Source organism: Hippopotamus amphibius, chromosome 8 (assembly GCF_030028045.1).
Source record: "Hippopotamus amphibius kiboko isolate mHipAmp2 chromosome 8, mHipAmp2.hap2, whole genome shotgun sequence".
NCBI lineage: Eukaryota > Metazoa > Chordata > Mammalia > Artiodactyla > Hippopotamidae > Hippopotamus > Hippopotamus amphibius.
This window is the reverse complement of record NC_080193.1, coordinates 22,746,487-22,754,282: the sequence shown is the minus strand read 5'-3', so window position 1 is coordinate 22,754,282 and position 7,796 is coordinate 22,746,487.

Genomic DNA, 7,796 nt, shown 5'->3' with positions numbered 1-7,796 from the left:
AGCAGGTCTTAGAAGATTTATGTTTCACCTGATGTTGGCACCTTAGTTTTTTTCATGGGAGGGGCTGCTTAGTTGAGGATAAATTACAGGGACACTACAGGCTCCGGTTTGTTTAAACAGTTTGTTAAAAGTCATTCTCCTCATATGAGGATGTCAATTTCTATAGTCTGCAAATATGGAGTCAAAATTATTCCTGGAAAGTACCTTAAATTGCCCGTAAAGAACAGAACAATTCCACCTCTTAGTAAATTCAGAATAGCCAGCTTTTTCTCTAGTGTTGTATCAGACTATTTTTTCTTTGGCCCATCTCTAGATGAATTTGAGTTTAGGCACATTAAAAAAAAAACAAACAGGTATACATATACACGCATGCAACGCGTGCATACACACACACAGACTGTAACTTGTCTCAAGACTAGACTGGTAGAAGAAGAATTTCAAATGTCAAGGAAGAGGCTTCCTAGGTGGCGCAGTGGTTAAGAATCTGCCTGCCAATGCAGGGCACATGGGTTCGAGCCCTGCTCCAGGAAGATCCCACATGCCAGAGCAGCTGAGCCTGTGCTTTAGAGCCCCTGAGCCACAACTATTGAGCCCATGCGCTGCAACTACTGAAGCCCACGTGCCTAGAGCCCATGCTCCGCAACAAGAGAAGCCACGGTAATGAGGAGCCCGCGCACCACAACGAAGAGTAGCCCCCACTAACCACAGCTAAAAAGAAAGCCCCCGCACAGCAAATGTCAAGGAAGGTGGATTTCTGAAGAGCAAATGCAATTTCCTAACATCAGTGGCCCTGTGTCTCTGTGTCTCTATCAAAGTGCTTCAAGCCCAGCTTAAAGAGTCTCAGGAAGGAGAGAGAAGAAAAGATTCTCAGAGTTGGATTTGACTTTTGACCAAGAGCGTGTGCAGGGCCGGGAACCAAGACGCAGAGATGCCCTGGCCCCAGTCACCGTGCCTTTTAACCCATGCGGCCCTACAGACCCTTCACTACTTCTTGCAGGCGGCAAGAAACACACAATTTCACTTTTTTCTCCTCCTGCATCTGCACCCCAGGACCCTGGTCACAGCTGTGCGCACAGCCACCATCCCTGAGAATCCGAGGCCTGGCTCCTCACAGGTCCCCAGGGCCAGTGAAGCCAATGCTGGGCGAGAAAGGGCGCTGGATGCAAGCTGCACTTGGAGCTTGGGGACCACTCCCCCCCGCCCCACCCGCCGTGTCCGCGCCTTGCCCCCAGCCCCAAGTGTGGAGAATGGAAATAACAATAGCCGTGTCACCCGCTGGCCTGAACGACTCCTGGGAAGCCCGGTTCTGTTCTAGAGATTCGAACCCACCAGCGTCTCCCGGCCCGACAACCCCTACCAACCCCAACTCTCAAATCATCTGCCTGAATCTGGGGTGTCAGGGGGAGGTTTCTGCCAGGAAATCTGGGGAGGTTTCCCAGATTTCTGCCAGGCTGGGGTTTGCTGTAGCTGCGTTGTGAGCTCGCCTTCCTCGGTGATCCAAGAGCAGCTCTAGGACCTGGAGTTGGGTGGAAAGGGTGCAAAGAGCTGGTCTCCCCACCTGGGCTCCCCAGTCCCAGTTTGACAAGCTGAGGGTGCAGATGGGGGGGGCTGGATGCCATCCTATGTTTTAAGGAAAAGGGGTTCATATAACCGGACCCCACTTCCTGGATCCTAAGTGCCATAATGTGTTCAGTGTGGGGTGGGGGTAGGCCCCACGAAAAGCCTAGTGGGGTACAGTAAAGGTCTCCCTCAGCCGCGCCCCCTCCCCACTTCTGGGAACAGAACATGGTCCGATTCCAGGTGCGTCAGATGGTTTCGGGTAGGAGTTCTGAAGATCCTGGAAAGGACAAATTTGCCGCAACCCCCCACCTGGCTGCCCCAGGGTCTGCCCATCCAGGGAAAGGGCCCCGCAGAGGCGCTGCCGGTGGCATCAGCGCCCTCTCCAGACTTCCCCAACAAACCCCAAGTTCAAGCTACTCCCGCCCGAGGCCGGCGCGACAGAAGCCCCCGCCCCTGCCTTACCTCTGCCCGGCAGTGCGCCTCGCACAGCCCCGGGGCCCTGTGTTTGAAGCGCATCCTGCAGTCCCGGGTTCACGCAGCCCGCCCGCGGCCCCAGCGGCTGCGCGCGACCCCGGGACGACCCGGGCAGCCGAACTGGGCGGGTCCTGCTGCGTCCCCGAAGGTTGTGTCGGGTCCCAGCTGTGTGGTCCTCACCCTGGCGGCTCCGGCCCTGGCGGCCGCTGGCGGTCGGATCTCATAACTTTTCTCCAGCTTCTGGGCCTCCCAGGTTCCGAGACCCCCGGGCCTCGCAGCACCGCCCTGGCCCCTCCCAGGGCCCGCCCCGGCCCCCACCCCTGCTCCAGCACCGCCCCCTTCCAGGCTCGGTCCCGCCCACAGTTGCCCCGCCCCGGCCCCGCCCCACCGGAGGTGCAGGCCCAGAAAGTGCGCCCTGCGGGGGAGCATCCCTCCAGGCAGCCAGAAGCTTTGGGAGAGAGAGAGGGTGAGACGGGCTGTTCCTGCAGGACCCTCAAAAATTTGTTGTCTGCCGCTGAACCCTACTTTATTCACCTTCTTGCCTTACCTGTCTGTGCCATAGCCCTGGTGAGTACTGATCCGGTTCACCAAGTCACTGCGGGAGGGTGGGGAAGGGTAGTAGACAATGTCTGGAAGGTAAAGACTCGTGTGTGTGTGTGTGTGTGTGTGTGTGTGTGTGTGTGTGTGTGTGTGTGTGTGTGTGTGTGAAAGCATACAATTCTATGTAGCCGCACAGCACTGGGAAACCGTGGTTGTCACAGGAAGGGGGCTGGACTGTTGAGATTGGAGAGAAAGGAATTCTACTTGACGGCCAGAAGTAGAGCGTAGCTAAGAAAACTCTTCCAACCAAAGAGGTTAACTGTAAAATATTGATTCGTATCGTTCTACATGCGAGTAGAGAATTAATTTTTTAACGAAGTATGCTAATTCTCCAGTTCTCCACTTCATGCGGCTACAAGACCCAGGGGAGAGGACTCAGTGGATGTCGCTGTGACCTCCCACAGCAGCAGGGATGATCCTTGTCTGCACCCAAAGGACTGGAGACTTTTTTCTTGTCCATGATGGTTTATTACAGGATATTGCATATAGTTCCTTCTGCTCTACAGTAGGACCTTGTTGTTTATCCGTTCTGTAAATAATAGTTTGCATCTGCTGACCCCAAACTCCCAATCCATCCCTCCCTCACCCCTTCCCCCCTGGCAACCACAACTCGGTTCTCTATGTCTGGGAATCTGTTTCTGTTTCATAGATAAGTTCATTTGTGTTGTGTTTTAGATTCCACATAAGTGGTATCATACGATATTTGTCTTTCTCTGTCTGACTTACTTCGCTTAGTATGATAATCTCTAGGTCCATCCATGTTGCTGCAAATGGCATTATTTCATTCTTTTTATGGCTGAGTAGTATTCCGTTGTATATATGTACCACATCTTCTTTATCCCTTCATATGTTGATGGACAGTTAGGTTGTTTCCATGTCTTGGCTATTGTGAATAGTGCTGCTGTGAGCATAGAGGTGCTTTTGAATTATGTTTTTGGAGAATTTTTTAAATAATATTAACTATTTTAGCCTCTCAAGTTCAGTGGGAAATGAAATATATTCCATTTTTTCCTGGCTGAGGAATTGGCTGCTCGACCTTCCCTCTCCCTGTGAGAAAAGATAATTTTTAAAAGCCAGAAAACATGCACCTTTCCCTGTTATTCCCAGATCTACTTTCTTTGTGCAGGTTCATGATTTACGGTTCCTCACACTTGTCGTTTCTTTCCTTTATTCATTGAATATCACCCTCCCAGCTGGAAAGTCAAATGCAGATTCTGGATCAAAATGCCATGAGCATGTAATCAGGGAGGCCTCAGTCTGTCCAGCGTCACATAGTGGCACTCCCTCCTGTCTGGATAAAGGCTTCTGGGTCCCAAGTGTATCTGTCTTGCTTGTGAGATAGTTTTACAACTGTTAACCCACTTAATCCTACAACAGCCCTATGGAATCACTCTTTGTATGATCTCTTTTTAAAGCTGAAGAATTTAGATACAGAGAATGTAATGGCTACGTACTGAGCATTTGTCGAACAGGCAGTTCACTATCTGTCATCTTATTTATGTCTTTGGTTATTTGCTTTTGTTCCATCTTCAACTCTTCTGTGCCTTGCCTCCCATCCAAAATGTAAGCTCCACGTGGACGGCTTCCTCTCTGCTCACCCCTGAATTCTCAACAACTGAAACAGCATCTATACTCGAGTAGAGAGTTGCCAAGTGAATGACTTGTGTGTTTGTGTAGTACCATGACCTGTTTTACCAATGAGGGGATCTAGATTGAGAAATGCCAAGCAAAAATCACCTAGTGGTGATAAAAGTAACGACAATACTTGCTTTAGGTAGGACACTATTCTAAAAGTGGTGTTTGCTACCAAATGTAAAATAGATAGCTAGTGGGAAGTTGCTGCCTATCAGAGGGAGATGAACTGGATGATGGGTGATGACTTAGAGGGCTGGGATAGGGAAGGTGGGAGGGAGTCGCGGGAGGGAGGGGATATGGGGTTATATGTATGAATGCAGCTGATTCACTTTGTTGTACAGCAAAAACTGACACAACAGTGTAAAGCAATTATATTCCAATAAAGAGCTTAAAAAAATTTAAAAAAAGTAAAAGTCATGTTTGGGTGAAGACAGATCTCATAAACACCTATGTGCATGCCTTGCTATTACACCCAAATACAGGTAAGGAACTAAGCTTTAAGGTGGTTTAGTAAGTTGGCCAAAATCACACTGGTAGTGCCTGTTGGAACTGGAAATCAGACAGAGGTTTTACATGTATTAATCTGCCTTCACAGCCCACATTTGTAACCCCCGTCTAGACTCCTTTGTGCTAAGAAGTGCCTGGAAATCATACCTGTCCATTACACCAGGTATCTTGATGACCTGTGTTGACTCCGCCTTCCTAGGTCACCCCTTCTGGGTCTGGTCTTGCCAACTAGATTTTTCTACCTTGAACAAAAGGCGACATTGAAGAGGAAAGTTAGAAACTTACACTCAGCTAAAAATAACTCCGTGCTTGTTTTGCTTTTGTGAAATATGCTTGCTGCATGGAGAAAAACAGAAAAACAGAATGACCTAACAATCCAATGTAACTTGAAGATGTTTTGCTAAAAAATGGAATGTTCTGCACCTGCTCTTGTAAGTTTCTGTTTGGAAACTTCCATGCTCTATAAACATGTGCACTCTAAAAGTAAAGCTCACCCTGAGCTTGGGGCCCAGAACTTTGGAGCCTTAGCTCCTCTGGGGCCTCCAGCTTAATAAACCTGAGTCCTCCAACCCTCCAAGTGTGGTGCTTGGTTTCTCAATGGACCGATTTCTGCAACAACGTATTTATTTATCACTCTTACTGATCAGTGCAGAAAAACACCCCAAAGAAGTTAGCGGGGGTTTGACATCGACCCTGCAGTCAGCCTCTGTGGATGACACTGTCCCCAGAAGGGGAAGCTCGTGCAGCTTCCCTGGGTAAGTTGTGGGCACATTTTGCCTGTGCGATCAGCTTTTATGATTGACGCGCAGTCGCCCACGCCTGGTCCTTAGCCTGTTCCCTCTTGATCTCTGCTTGGAAGCACAGGTCTTGGCAGACAATCAGCAGCCTGGATGGTCTACCCACAACCTTCCGCTCTGGGTTCAGCAGCAGAAAACCCCCCATTTAGTGTCCAAATTTGCATAACAGAGCTCCGATTTGGTTACAAATGGAGTTAGTTCATCACCCTGACATTCCCTTTATCCAATTTACACACATTACAAGAAGAGCTAACACTCACATGCCCCTTCTTCCAAGCTGGTTTTACATCTCTTTAATCCTTACAACAACCCTATCAGGTTACTATTATTTCTAATCCTTTTTGAAGGTGAAGGAAGGCAGACACGGAGGTGTTTAGTTTATAAAAACCAGTAATTAGAACACTTGGAATCCAAACTCTGGCAGTTTGGCTGTAGCATCCACGTTTTAAACTGCCGCTCTCTGTACTTCCTTAAAAATATGGCATCTGAGTTGGGAAAAACGCTCTTTTGTGTTTTCCTTTATTCTCATGAATTCACTGAATTCTTCTGGTTACCGCATGTGTGGGGTTTTCCCACCAAGCAATCCTCCAGTTTTCTGCAGACACTGAGTGGATGCCCTTGTCAACTGGAAAAAAAAAAAAAAGGCACAACCTAAAAGTTGAGAATGATGTTTTATTTGTCGGATGAAACTGAGGACTTAAGCCAGGGAGACAGCCTCTCAGATCGCTCTTAAGGAACTGCTCCCAAGAGGTAAGGGAAGAGTCAGGATCTATAAGAGTTTTTTGCAATAAAAAAAGAGATAATTGGAGCATCAAAAGATGACTGTTCATTAAAGAAAAGCCAGACATCTCCAGTGAATAAATTTTGTGCTCTTCTATGGATGGGAAATGCAAGAGTCTGGGCTCATTGAAATCATTCCTTTGATGTGCACCTCAGTTATCTAGGGCCAGTATCCTGCTTGTCTCCATCCTGAGTCCCCTCAGGGTGCACAGCTTGGGGTGGCTGCAGTGGCTGATGGCTTGGTGGCTGTAACATCCTTTGTTTACTGATATGGCAGGTGACCTTTTTCACCCACACCTAGGATTCAGTTCAATTCTGACACTGTCTACCTGGGAATAGCATCATAGCCCACAGAGAAAGGGCTCAGTCCCACAAAACTGCCCCCACTTCAAGATGCCAATCACCCTTCCAGGTTGTCACCTGTGCGTCTGACCGACCAGCTATAAATCAGAGGTTCCCACAACCCCCTCCACAGATTCAGTAGTTTCCTAGCATGGCTCACAGCACTTAGGAAAAGAGTTTGCTTACTAGATTACCAGTTTTTATAAAAGGATATTGTAAGCAGGTAGGGAAATGCATTCTCCCCAGAGCCCCCAGAAAAGGACACAATCCTGCCAACCCCTCAATTTCAGCCTCGTAAGACTTGAGTGGAGGACCAGCCAAGCCCATCAGACTTCTGAATTCACAAAGCTGTGCAATAATAAACCTGTGTTGTCTTAAGTGCCTGCTTTTGCAAGGATTTGTTATGACAACAACAGAAAGAAAAAACCCTTCCCCACAAGATGCTGTCTTTATTCCCCAGGACAGGCTACATCAGGCTGTGATAGGAAACAGTCCCGTAATCTCCGGGGTTTAAAAGAACAAATCTTATCTCTCACTCATGCCACGTGTCCATTGCGTGTCAGCTGAGTGCGCTGTTCTATGGCATTGTCATCCTTTAGGGAACCCAAGCTGATGGAGCAGCTGTGACCTGGGATATTTTTATAGCAGATGGAGATGAGAATGTGACAGACCATACACTGACCATTAGAAACTTCCACCCAGAAGGGACACACGACATTTCCACTCATATTCCTTTGACCCACACAAATTATATGACCATGCCTGTATGTAAAAGGACTGGGGAAGTGCTTAAAAAGAGTGAGTCACAGTATTTGAGAACAGCCCCAATCATACCATCCTTCTCTGTGTCAGCTTTAGATGAAGGCAGAGTCCAGATGGGAGGGGTGGGTGGACAGTTTTGGGTATCTGTCCCCAGATACTAATCTTGGGTGTCTCTGCAGACATACTAAGTGGACGTGTTTTGCTATGTTTTTTCAATTTTGCAGTGAGTTATGTTCCTTAAATTTGATGCACATAGAATACACGAATGCTTGTTAATTTCACTCTGTATTTGTTAATCAGCACGTGCTAGCAGAGAGTAAAGTTCAGACATTTTATGGT